Source organism: Humulus lupulus, chromosome 3 (assembly GCF_963169125.1).
Source record: "Humulus lupulus chromosome 3, drHumLupu1.1, whole genome shotgun sequence".
Taxonomy (NCBI): domain Eukaryota; kingdom Viridiplantae; phylum Streptophyta; class Magnoliopsida; order Rosales; family Cannabaceae; genus Humulus; species Humulus lupulus.
The window spans coordinates 272,077,863-272,092,156 of NC_084795.1; the positions used below are offsets into that span (position 1 = coordinate 272,077,863).

At 38.8% G+C, this 14,294-nt stretch overlaps 1 long non-coding RNA gene across 1 annotated transcript; it reads left to right on the forward strand.

The window, feature by feature from the left end:
- Positions 1–9,039: 9,039 nt before the first annotated feature.
- On the forward strand, positions 9,040–12,239 carry LOC133821656 (uncharacterized). Its single transcript, XR_009887730.1, has 3 exons — positions 9,040–9,438; positions 9,521–9,599; positions 11,147–12,239. It is a non-coding gene; the product is annotated as an uncharacterized LOC133821656 (long non-coding RNA).
- The last annotated feature ends 2,055 nt before the right edge of the window (positions 12,240–14,294 follow it).

Consider the following 14,294-nt stretch of genomic DNA (forward strand, 5'->3'; position numbering starts at 1 on the left):
TACAATGAACGAGGATTCGATGGAGTATGTACGAAGATGAGACAAATGTCAAAGGTTCTCCAAGATTCCATGGGCAGCTCCGAATGAACTAAAACAGATGCAGAGCCCATGGCCTTTCGCAATATGGGGGATAGATTTGATTGGATCCCTGCCTACAGGGAAAGGCGGAGTAAAATACGCAGTTGTGGCAGTTGATTACTTCACCAAATGGGCCGAAGCTGAACCACTCGCAACCATCACGACCAAGAAAGTTCTTGACTTCGTCATCAAGAACATTGTGTGCCGATATGGTCTGCCCAGGAAGATAGTTTCAGACAACGGGACCCAGTTTGACAGCGACTTATTCACTGATTTCTGCGAAAGGCATGGAGTTATTAAAAGCTTTTCTTCAGTCGCACACCCCCAAGCGAATGGGCAAGTCGAAGCCGTGAACAAAACTCTTAAAGACACCCTGAAGAAAAGACTTGAAGAAGCTAAAGGAGCGTGGCTAGAGCAGCTGCCTGAAGTCCTATGGTCGTATAGAACATCCCACCGAACAGCGACAGGACATACCCCATTTTCCTTGGCCTATGGATATGAGGCCATGTTGCCTGTCGAGTTAGATTCCCCCCTCACATCGGCGCTTAACTTACGACCAGGATCAGAACAGCCAGCTAATGATGGACTCCCTAGACACAATCGACGAGATGCGAGAGAAATCTCAACTCCGTGTTGCTGCTTACCAGCAAAAAGTCGCCCGGTACTTTAACTCCAAAGTTAAAGAAAGAAAATTCAACGTCGGTGACTTAGTGCTACAACGAGTTTTCTTAAATACCCGCGACCCCACTGCTGGAGTGCTTGGACCTAATTGGGAAGGACCTTACCAGATTGAAGAAGTCCTTCACCCAGGCACATACAAACTTGCACGCTTAAACGGAGATCTCGTTCCACGTTACTGGAATGGAGAACACCTGCGCAAGTATTATCAATATACAGTCCTTTTTAAAGGACTGGCTTGTGTAAAGATTTTCAATTTTTTACAAGTTTTGCAAAGAGGGTTAGCCACGCTGTATGGCTAACTGCTCGTATATGTAAGGTTCCATTATAGAATCACTCGTAAAGACATGATTAGTCCATTTTTAATACGAGATTATAAGGGACTGTGCGCAGCCAGTCATTCTTGCAAACCATTGTGAATTTACATTTGCAAGTATTTGTTCATTACGTGTGTTGTTTTGCTGTATTACATGTATCATTTTTTACACGAACAGGAATGTTCGAACAGGCCACGGTCAAGGCAAGTGACCAAGGACCTAAAGCTCCTCGATCATTTGGGGGGCATATAAGGCACATCGATAGCAAAGCATACTTGCAAGGTATGTAAACACATGAACAAAATGAGTGAAAGCATGCTACAGTACTTAGAGTATTTTTCAAAATTTATGTTTTGTTAAATCATGCCAAAGTACTATGCTAAGTTCGGTCATACGGACAAGTGTTATAAATAAAGATATTATAGCATCAAGATTTAAGCTTTTACACCGCAAGCACCGCTGCTTGGATGTAACTGTTCAAGTAAAAGAAAAAAGATTTACTGCCCGTGCAGCAAAGTTTAAAAAAGAAACTATTGTCTTTACATCACGACCCGTGGGTCGTATATCCAAAAAGAAAGAAAAAATATAAGAGAAAATTCTAAGAGGCATTCGGGGCCGGAGGGTCCTGGGCAGCATCCTGGTTAGTCGTGTCCTCGACAACTTCTTCTTCTTCTTCGCCAGCGACGCTTGGAGAGGCGGGGATTGCAGCTCTTGCCTCCTCTTCGGCCACTTGGGCAGCGCATCGAGCCAACTCAGCAGTTCTGACTTCCTCTGAAAGGTAACTAAAGTCAGCACCCTGATTATGTTTCCAGAAATTGTAGAAACATCGGAGTGTCGTCCTCTTGTACTTTTCCAGATTCTTGGAGTTGTCAAGCTCCAACTGCTTCACCTTGCCCCCGAGAGTGACAATAGCCTCATCCTTAGACTTGAGTGTCTCTCCCAAATGCTTGATCTTGCGAAGGTGGGTTTGATTGGACTCTCGATACTGCTACCTCAACTTCACTGCTGCATTCTTCGCAACTTCAGCCTCTGACAGCTTAGTCACCGCCGCATCCCTCTCTCGGACCATTGCCTCCAACTCCTTGGCATGCTTAGCCTCAGCAGCCGAAAGCTCCTCGGCCGCCTTCACCTGATACCTCTCGATGGCCTTTGCCTTAGCCTGATCGAGGTAAGCCTGGGCGCGGGTATGAGCAGTAGTGGCAGACAGCAAGGCCTGTAAATAAAGCAAAAAGGAGTTAGAACTTATCATGAGGACTAAAAGACTAAAGCTTGAAATACAAAGAAGTACTTACGCTGGAGATTTCGTTCAGAGTCCTGTTCAGGATCTGATCGACGGGCATGTCTTCAGCTTCGACCATTGCACCTCTAACATGGTCGCTTTTGCTGATGCGATCGAGACGATCCCTGGCAGATCGAATGGCACGGCTCATAAGTTTGGCCCCAAGAGCTTCTTCACGAGTAGGCTGCTCTCTGGCAGGCGCCGTTGGCGGATTCGACGGGGCAGGGGTAGTCTGCTGCTCGGAAAGAACTGGAGGAGGGGTAGAAGTTTGCCTAGTTGGCGCAGGATTTTGCCCAGTTGGCGCGTCCTGAGGAAGGTCTTCTGTTCGACCCTTCTTGGCTGGAGGGCCTCGGCTGGATTCGCCAGTTATCTTTTTGGATCTCCGTTGGAGTTGAGGAACCTCCTCTTCATCCTCAGCCTGGTACATATCGAAGATGTTGGGAGTGGACATATCTGCATGTAGGTAAACACAGCAAGTTAATAAGAAAGGAGGCAGGTGAAAGTATGTTATACAACTGAAAGGAGGTAACAAAGTAAATACCCGAGCTACAACTATTGGTCGCTACACTATTGACTATATTAGTCATATACTCATTATCTGGCATGAAGAAGTCTGGCCCTAGATTTGGAGCATATGTAAAGTTACCATCCCCGTCAAACAAGTGACAGGGAATTGGCAAACCATTTAAAAGCGAAATAACTTTACCATTATCGTCAGAAGATTCACCCAAGTCAACAATAGGCTCTTTGGCCTTTTCTTTCCCCTTGCCTTGGGGAGCAGAATGCCTTTCTGCGGAAGGGCTACCCGTGGGTTCCCTGATTGTAACCCCCGTTGGCCTCCTCCGGGGAGGAGGCACAGGAGGTTGCTGCTCGGGAACCCCCTCGGCAGTGGCTTCGTCCACCACGGACCCTCTATTTTCATGGCGAGGAGCCAGGAGGCCAGACAACCTCAAGTTTGCTTCAGTTACCAGGGTCTTGACACTTTTTGCTGCGTCAGACGTCCTGGCCAGAGTGTTGGACCTCAACACCATGTCTGGTGTTGGGGTCGGACGTAACCAAGGGCCTGAAAAAAACAGATTACAGTCTGAGAAAAATGAAAGGAGACACCCTAGGTTAAAGTATCGACCAGTCAAAGGCAAGTTCTTACCTCCTCGTACGAAGGCCAAATTGTTGCTGGTTATGTCTGGAGTAAGGAAATACTCCTTATTGTAGTGCCCCACGTTTGATATATGGGTAGTGCCACTCAAGAACGTCCGGCCGGTCTCCTGGTGGCAGAAGTGGAAGAAGCACGTCCCGTTGTGCTGCGGGTTAGATTTAAGGTCAAAAAGATAGTTGACCTCGTGGGGCGAAGGTTCTGGCCATTTGTTAAGTTTATACAAGATATAGAGTGCGGCCAACATCCTATATCCATTTGGAGTTATTTGGAAGGGGGCGACACCAAAATAATTGGCCACCCCCACAAAAAAGGGATGAAGAGGAAGGTAAGCTCCCGCCTCAATGTGATACCGGGACCAGGCGCTGTTCGCACCTCCTGGGAGGTTAGCCCTCTGGTCTGCGGTATGATGTATAATAGTAACCCCCGTGAGGGGGAATTTCCTAAAGCAGTTAGCGACCATTCGAGGGGTCACTAGACTGGCTGGGGAAGTATACCACTCGACATCGGGCGGATTCTGATGGCGAGGGCGGGCCCTAGTTTGGATATTAAGGTCAGGAACGAGATTTTCTCGACCACTGGTCGAGGGAACCCTAGCCTGCGAATCAGGCTGGGCAGGAGAATTTGGGTTGCTTTCGGACTCAGGTCTTTTCTTGCCAGTAGACTTGGAGCGGACCATTGGAGAGGAAGGATGGGGTCTGGAAGAGGATCTCGAGAAAGGAATCTCATGGACACGTTCAGCTAGTTGTTCTTCTCCCTCGAGCAGCTGGGTGAGAAGGTCTTCGTCGATGGGTCTTTCACCTCCCCACAAATCTGGCATTAAAGTCTGCAAACAGAAGAATGGGGAGGTGAGGATGTAGAACTTTAAAAAGCTTTTTAGAATAACGCTGGTCGAGTATAAAAGTTAGGCTTTTATACAACAGCATTCTAACAAAAAGCTAAATCTTTCTATACGAACAGTTTGAAAAACGGATCAAAGGGTGAAAGTAAAAAGTTTTTTTGGAAAAGCTTTTTCAACTCCCCTTAGGGCGGGAAAAATTTATTTTTCAACTGGCTTAAAGATCGAAATTTTACTTCGATTTTACGTCCTAAAAAGCATGATCCTGGATTTTAAACTAACTCGTAACTCTACTTTGCCTACAAAACATTCTGCCTACAAGCACCTTAAACCAGAAACAGAAAAACTTAAACAGTCCACCATCAGAAGCATGCACCACGAGAAATTAGAAGCATGGGATTTTGAAAACTTACCAAGAAGAGTGATTGTGGAGGTGGAAGAAAGGTCTTCAGAGATCAAGGAGCTCACGGTCTGGGTCTTGGAGGTGCAGGAAAAAGGTCTCTGGAGAAGTCTAAAGCTCTGGTTTTTAGGGTTTTTCTGCAAAGACAATGGCGTGCGTAAAAAGAAAAGGGAGGCTTCGACAGTCTTATATAAGTTTGTCTCTGATATTAAAAAAGTGTAATTATTAGTTTTCCTTTTTCAAAGTATGGGGAAACGGGGTGGCCGTCGAAATCGTTTCTGGGGAACTGAAAAGGCATGATTAGACAGAAGTGGGTTGCTTTTTTCAAGAACACACGAAGGGTTCTGACACGTCAGGTGGGGTTATCGAAGAGTCGTTCGTTCAAAAGTTTATTTACTGTTCGTAGTAAATAAACTTTGGGGGGCAAATGTTATCCAATAAATTAGCATTGATGACGTGGCAAGTAATCCCTGACACGTGGCTGACACCTGGAAGCGTCTGCTAGAGTATCGACCAGAAGGCACAGTAGAAGCAGGGTAAGCCCGTCTTACCCGCGACCAGTCTGGTCGATGGTTCCGTGTACAAAGCAATATTTATGGGAAGATCTTTGTAATCCCGAATTTATCTCACTCAATCTCCTGAGTACCCGATTATTCAGGGGAGAATATCTGTAACAATCTTTTGTAACCCCCCTTGAGCCTATAAATAGCAAGAGATAGCTCAAGGGAGGGACTTTTGGCTTTTGAATCATTCGAAACTATAGTAATTCTCATAGTAAACTTGTATTGTTCTTCAGAGGTTGGTGAAACTCATTGAACCCTAGTTCTTTGATCACTCTTCTGATTCTTATATCAATATTAGTCTAAATGGATGTAGGTCATTACCAGATCCTGGGGCCGAACCACTATAAAAATTCTTGTGTGATTTACTGTTTTTGCCATACGTTCTTCTCTATACATTCATTCATATCAATCACATTTTGACTCCGTGTCAGTTGGCTAAATCTTGGGTCAACACACGCAAAGCGTATAATAATGATAATAATAATAATAAATAAAAGCATATGTACAACAAGTTTTTTTAACTTTATTTTCGACACTTTAATTATTCAGAATTTTTCGAAAACCTGCAATATATTTTATATACAATGAACACTATTGTGAAAAAATGATGGTCAAGACGCCCTCACGTGTCTATAAAAACATGTTGTACGAGTATGGTGAAAATGAATCTATATCCTACAATCTCCTAACAAATATTTTAAAATATGTATACTTTTGAATAATTATAAAAGACTGCACGAAGAGAGATTATATTTTCTAGTTTTCATATATATGAGCGAATATTTCATGGTTATTGAATGATTCTGATTAATTCTACTTCACTAAAAAAATTAAAGAATATTAAATAATGACCAATAATCTCTTCCTGACATGATTACATAGTATTTATTTTAGATATTTTATTTCTGTAAAAATATAAAATGAAAGGCACATACACTAACACATGCAAAAATGAATCATCTCGTTAAACATTAAAAACTTTAAATTAGGATTTAAGTGTCAAAATAAAATAATTTAGAGATAAGCTAATGATAATTTTAATTATTTATTTATTACCCAGGTTATAATTATAAAATATTAATTAATTTAATTTAATTTTTATATTTAGAAATTTAGTTCTAACTCTAAAATTAAAATTCTAGAAATAGAAATTCATTGTTATAACCTTTTATTGGATGTTATTAAAAATGGTAAATTGTAGTTAAAATACTTAATATTTTTAAAATGTTATATTTTTATACCCAGTTGTATTTTTTAGTGGTAATTATACTCAATGTTCTTAAGCTATTGCACTTTTATACCCAATTTTTTTTTTTTACATTTTTAAAATGTTTATTACTATTAGTGATTTTTTTTTAGGGGGGGAGGGATTTTTTTTTTTAAAAAAAAAGTTTATACCTTTTTGGACCTTATGTTTTGTCTAATTACCTGTTTGGACCCTGTGTTTTGACAAATAATTTTTTAGACCATTTGTTTTGTAAAATGGTTCAAATAAAATCATTAACTAAATTTTGGTCAAAGTTTTATGAGCTAAAATTACCAATAATTCACCAAACTAACACTTTAAAACAAAACAAAATCATTTTGCCTAACAACTTGTTATATTCAATTTTTTCTTCATCAAAATTGAGTTTAAGGGTCTATTTGAACTATTTTACAAAATATAGAGTCTAAAAAAGAATTTGTCAAAACACATGGTCTAAAAATGTATAAACAAAAAAAAATTATCCTTTTTTTTATCAAGAAGGGAAAATTTATTGATCAAACCAACAAGGTACAACCAAAGGCCGGAGCAAAGAACTCCCCCAAACAAATTACAAACTAATAACAAACTCTAACATTTGTCTCTCTCTCTAGAAGACAACTTCCTAGAATTAAAGTTAAGCACTGTGGCTTTGACAGAAAATCGAATCAAGCTATCTATTTTGGAAACAGAATAACAGCTATTATCAAAGTGTTATCCAAAAAATTAGCATTGATGACGTGGTAAGTGATCCCTGGACACGTGGCTGACACCTGGAAAGGCTCTGCTAGAGTGTCGACCAGAAGACGCATTAGAAGCAGTAAGCAGCCCAGTCTTACCTGCGACCAGTCTCGTCGATAGTTCCGCATACAAAACAACATTACTGTGAAGATCTTTGTAAATCCCGAATTTAACTCACACAATCTCCTGAGTATTCGATAATTCAGGAAAGAATATCTGTAACAATCTTTTGTAATCCCCCTTGAGCCTATAAATAGCAAAAGACAGCTCAAGGAAGGGACTTTTTTGGCTTTTGAATTATTTGAGACTATAGTAATTCTCCCAGTGATATTATATTGTTCTTGAGAGGTTAGTGAAACTCATTGAACCCTTGTTCTTTGATCACTCCTTTGATTCTATATTAATAATAGTCTAAGTGGACGTAGGTTATTACCAGATCCTGGGGCCGAACCACTATAAAAATATCGTGTTGTTATTACTTTTTGTCATTACGTTCCTCTCTACACATTCATTCGTATCAAGCATATTCTGACTCCGTGTCAGTTGACCAAAATCTGGCCAACACAAAGCAACACTTGTTCATATTTAACTAGATAAAATAAATGGAAGCAGCAAGAGCCGCAGCCACCACTTGGAGCAACCAATCACGACTGCAACCAGCCAACCACACACGCCAATATGAAAATTTACCAGGCCAAAACGCCTCTCCCAGCCAACTAGAGATTGCCTGCATGACCTTCTCAGAGAAAATACACTAAAAAAATAGGTGGGAATGAGTCTCATTAACCTGAACACAAACTGGGCAGATCAGAGAAGAAATATTCACATGAGAGTAATGGAGTAAATCTCTAGTGAGCAAATGATTGTTGACAGCTTGCTACAAAATAAATCAATGCTTAGGAACTGATAGTTTACACCAAACCGAACTCACATAATCAACCTTCTCACTAGAGAGAAAATGATTATAAAGCTTGCCAACCGAAGATGACCATTGTAACGCCCTGCTAATTAGAGTCCATCACCAAGTGTGATTAAAACCAGTGCTGGACTTGCTAAACAAGTCATTTGGACTAAACATGTGATTAAGCCACTAAAGGTTTAGGTATTAAAAATTTGGTCAACTCATAAACATTTCCATTACGTTAAAAATACATGTTCTTTACATGGGATCCCAAAAGCGTCAGTCTAAAAGTTAATTACAATACTCAGTTTACACAATAAGCCGACCTAGGCGGCAAAAGCTGGGTTTGACCCTAGTCCCTGTAACGTCCTTCGTTTTCGGGTACCTTTAAACGACTCGGGTCGGGATTTCTCCCCCGGGTTAAGAATATTATTTTAAATAATATTATATTTTTTTTGGAAGTATTCCATGAGTTATTGCTAGCCAAAATATGAATATTGTGATTTTAAAAGTCAGGATAAGACTTTCGGTCCTGGACCGACACAAAAACCCTGATCGGGTAAAAATCTTGGAAAATAAAATGAAAAATCATGGAAATTATATTTTGGGCATAAAATACATTCATAAAAGTTAAAGTTTGGTCAAAAATAATAAACCTAAAAGAAAATGGAAATTTTAGGGCATTTTGTGTTAAATGCCTAATTTTACCGAAATGGGGAATTTTATTCCATGAATGGACCATAGGTTAAATTTTATTATGTGATTAATTAAATTAAATGTGAGAGACATTTAATTTAATTAATTAATGTTAAGTTTGGTGATTAAAACTTAATAAGAGTGAAAAAAGGTGTCAAAAGTCAATTTGGACTTTTCTTCTTATAAACCTTTATTAACCTATATAAAAAAAAAATAAAAAAAATAAAAATAAAAATTAATGGTCACATATATGGAAAATGGTGGCTGGCCATGTGCTATTTTAGAGTGGTGTGAACCCAATTTTATAAAATTCAAATCCCATTTAATTAAGAAGTCAAGTGGGCAAGTGGGTAGAAAAGCACTCAAGTGTTTTGTGATATTTTGAAGAGTTGTGTGAGCCATTCTAACCCCCAAATCCGACCACTCTCCCTCCCTCATTCACTCTCATCTGATTTTTGAAGACTCTCTCAAGTGTTTTCTCCATTTTCAACCCCAAGAACACCAAAGAAACTTGGAAGCTAAGTCTTGGTCTAGGAAGGGTTTTCCCTAAGGTAAAGTTTCATTAATCTAGACTTTTGTCAAGTTTTAATCATAGAGTTTCAAATAGCTAATTACCTATGTTGTTGGAGGAAGTTGGTTAGGGTTTTTGAAAGGTTTTGAAGGAGTCAAAGCTTATAGGAAGGTCCAAACCTTAAGCAAGAACACCAAAGAGGTAAAAAGTTTACTTTTGATGATTTTGGTTGTAGGGTTTTAGTTTTAAGCATTATTTTGTATATCTAATGCTTAGAGTTTCTTGTTGATGATGTAATAAGGTCATGGTAGTTGTTTAATAATTTTTATGATGCATGTGTATTGATTTTTGAAAATGGGAACCAAAACCCCCAAGGGTTTTGTAGGATACCCTAAAACAAAACATGTTTTGAGCTGTGACTTCCAAGGGGTCAAGCAGCCACTGTATATTGGTTTTGTAAAATTAAATTGTACTGTGATGTTGTTGAGATTGAGTACATAAAATTGAGCTTTTGAAACACTAAAAAATGTTTAGAAATGAGTAAGTTATGCTATTTCAAAGTTTAGGTAAAAAACTGTTTTTTCGTATTCTTATTTTCGGAACCAAGTTTGGACAGCTACTGTATAGGGCAAATGAACCCAGTTTTTTCTAAAATTTTGTGGACATATTTCTGGCATAACCTATTAGTCCACTGTAAAATTTGGTAAGAAAATATTGAACGGTTTGAAAGTTATTAACTGTCAAAGTTTGGAAAAAATAAGGACTTGAAAATAAGGTCATTTTTACCTCATTGTTGGAAAATGATTTCACTAATCAAAAATGCTCATTTTGACCTAAGATTTTACAAAGGCCTAAATGGCATAACAAAAATGGAATTGGGAAATTTTGGTAACAATTGGGTAAGTAAATTTCAAGTTATGAACTAACGAAGTATGTAGTTAAAAATGTGAAAATTAGGTTTTTCACACTTAGTGTAAAAATGAGATTTTGGAACATAAGGTAAAAAAGTAAAATTTTGCTTATTTCAAGATATAAATTGGTAAGTCTTGAAATCATATTTTCACTAAAATTATCCCTTTGAGTTTAAATGAATTATTTTTATTAAAGAGTTTTTATTCTTTCTAAAAATAAGAGATTTAATTTATTAATAGTTAATAAATTAAAAGAGGGTTTAAAACCCTATATTTTGAGAAAATAATTAAATAAATTATTTTCCTAGTAAGTAAAATTGATTAATTGCTTTTGGAAAATTAATTAGTCAAGATGAGAAATTTATAGCGGTTTTCCTAATTAAGACAAATTAGGCAATTTTCTTAAAACGGTTTTTAGATATTAAAACCTTAAGAAAAATAAAAGGAAAATTTAAAGAGTTTATTTTCTTTAAAAATAATTAAGGAATTTATTTGTATTTTCTGGATATAATACCGGCTAAAATCTTACATATTTTAACCGACTAGTCGAAAGTACGGGTTAATAGCGATACCTTGAAAGAATAAGATTTTTAGCGGATTGTGGGAAATACCATTGTGATACCCGAGCCTAGGTATCGAGACCTTAGGATAGGTCTCCCCGAGACTTAGGGTTTAGTCTCGAATATTTTGTATAACTTTCCTTAATAGGTTTAAAACCAAATAAGGATTGTAAATCCTTACAAATGACTTTTATTAAAATGACCAAACTGCCCAAAATAATAATAATGAATTATTAGTGCCATAATTAATCCGAGTATACTGTATGGATAACTACAGTATTGGCTAAGCGTAACTGGACTGAACATTGGAGGGTGAAAACCTGCTGAGCGCTAAGGACTCCAAGTAAGTCAACTTATATTGTATGGCTGCAACATGAAATGATTATTGTCTTGTATGTTAGTATAGGGATACATGCATATATATAGGCTGTCATGGAGAGTTGCTTAGAGACGTTAGTCTAGTGAGTGCTGATTTAGAAAATATAAACGGTAGAAGTCCGTCATATCCTAGACGGTTGATCCCCGTCACACTGCTTGATTTTATTTATGTTCGGTTCATTACCGAGACGAGTGGCCATGAGATGAGGATAAGCTGGTTAAACCTAGGGGCGCCAAGATAAATGGGACCTAGGGGCCCTCATGCTTACTTAATCATTGGACGGTTAGAATCCGAGCAAGTGCTCTGATAAGTTATTCCCGGATAGCAGCCGTGAATATTGGCCATTCCGTGAGAGTGCCTAGAGATACTAGGGGTTGCCAAGATTGAGTGAGGTTGAACACCCTAGGGGCAGCTGCTCACCAGCACCACTGATTAACATAGAAGTCTCCAAAAAATCGTGTAAATTGGATTACACTCTTGAATATGTAGCGATGCCCTAGGTAACACGATAGTTACCCTTGATGAGAATATTTATTGGCTAGATCTTAGTGTGGGGACTCAGTTCTCTTTTACAGATTAGCAATTATGTTGGAGGGCGCGTTACGCATGAATTGTTGGAAATTGTCGAGCGTTGGTCTCGAATTATGTGGTGATATAATATATCTGCTTGCTCTGGGATTTTCTGAGTGCAGGGATATAATTGTTGATAAGATATAGTTGTGATATAATATATCTGCTTGCTCTGGGATTTTCTGAGTGCAGGGATATAATTGTTGATAAGATATAGTTGTGATATAATATATCTGCTTGTTCTGGGATTTTTCTGAGTGCAGGATTTTTTATCTAGTTACGAATTAATTTATCATTGGTTATCAGGCATGACCATAAGTTTGCCAGGACGCTTTAGCGTTCTTGAAATTGATTGTGTAGGGTCCGGAACCCTAATTCTCTACATGCTTTGTTTGAAAGTTGATCTTACTAAGCGTTTTCGCTTACCTAGTTGTTTCATGTTGTAGGTAAGAGCAAGGGCAAGACAGAGCAGTGAGTGCTGGAGTCTTCCTTGCAAATGTACATGTGGACCGACCTTTTGGGAAGCCTTTTTATTTTTGGAAATGTTGTGTAATTTTCCTAAACTAGGCTCACTCTAATCTTTGTAAAACATGTTTGTTACTAAATGTTAAGTATGGCCATACGACTTTTTAAAAAGTTTTTTTTCTATGGGTTTTTGAGACATTTTGTTAAATGAAAACATTTATATTTCCGCATTATCGAGTCTTGAAAATCCGGGTCGTTACAGTCCCTCTGAGCATCTCGACCGTGGTGGTCGAGCGGACTGCATATGTACATACCACTGCTAATGCCCTCCGACTCATGGCTGGTTGAGCTTCTCTTTACCTTTACCTGCACCACAAAGCACCTGTGAGCCAAAAGACTCAGCAAGAAAACATATTCAACAACTTACAGCATAAAACAATTATCAAACAGTAATAACTGAGACTGATGCATTCATTAAACCAAACTGGAGACCATAGAGTCACACAAGTGCATGTCGCACTTTCTTTCAAGTTGTTGGCATCCGAGCTAGTCAAGTGCATGTCGCACTCCCAGGGTGGCCCAGCCATGGTGGCCTGCACTCCACGTGCGTTATGCCAGTCTTAGCTTATAAACTAAGTTCCTTAAGTCATTGACTTATAAGTCAAGCCACCACGTGCCTCCAACTTATAAGTTGAAGCCTTGGAATACTCAACTTATAAGGTGAGTTTCCCAGATTCCATCATATTCTCAACTAATAAGTTGATCCCCACTTAACACCCTAATGATACTCTAGTTTATAAACTAAGCTTCCGAATCATAACAAACAGTCACATGTTTCACATAGTATACTTGTCAACAATCACAATGCATTATAATACATTCACATAGCAGTCATAAGCATAATCATAACTATGTACATTACAATGTACCTAATATGATATTCACAAACATAATTATAATCATGTTCATCCCTTGACAAAGCTCTAATCATGCATTCACATAACAGGTGCAGTTTTCTTACCTTTGGCCTGTATGCAAGTTATTAGCGACGATCCTCTGAGTACGATCCTCGATTCAAGCCCTTAGCCAAATTCTAGTCATAACCGTAATAAGGAAGTTCCATCAACAACAGGTAAATAAAAGCTTCCAGACCAATTCTTAGCCTCCGGGACATCGAATTCCACTTAACAAGGAAGTAGAATCGATCTCGAGCCCAAATGGTTAGGTTCCCAATCTAAAAATCCCATTTAAGCCAATTTTCCCCTTAAGGGCCGCGACCCCTCACACCCGAGCCCTGATGGCTCGAATTCTCCTTCGCAGGCTGCGGCTCAGCCCCACGAACCCAGAAATTTCTGGGTTTTTTCTTCAACCGAACCCAACCTATACTCATCCAATTTCATTCCACTCCTCCAATTTAATTCCCACAAGCTATAAACCCATTCTCACCAATCAAACCCAACTAATTATCACAGTACAACTCATCAAAATCCCTAAGATTGAAACCCAAGCCTAAAGTTCTAGAAAAGCTTCAATTAACTGAATTTAATCTTAAAGTTCAGAGTAATTCTTACCTCAAATGGCTGTCTTATGCTCCCAAGCTACTCCTAGTTTAGTCTTGAACACCCAAATCCCCAACTTCCTATGTTTTGCTCCTTCAATTATCCAAAATCCCCCAATTTTCCAAAGAGAGAAAGAGAGAGAGAGAGCTACGGGAAAGAGAGGGAGAGAGAGAGTTTTCCTTCTTTGTTTTCTTTCTGAATAAGTCTAGATTCCAGCTGCCTAAGTCATATATCCCTTTTTACCAAAAAGTCCAAATTGCCCTTACCACTAATTTAAGTCCTCTAGTGACCTCAAGGGCAATTCCGTCAATTGCCACTTCCGGTAAATCCTCAAGTGTTCTCTAAATCCCCAACTTTCACAAAATAGTAACCATTAAATCTCCCATTACCCACTAGTTCCCGATAATGTACTAAATTACTAAAATACCCCCAATCTCACCCCGAGCCGGGTA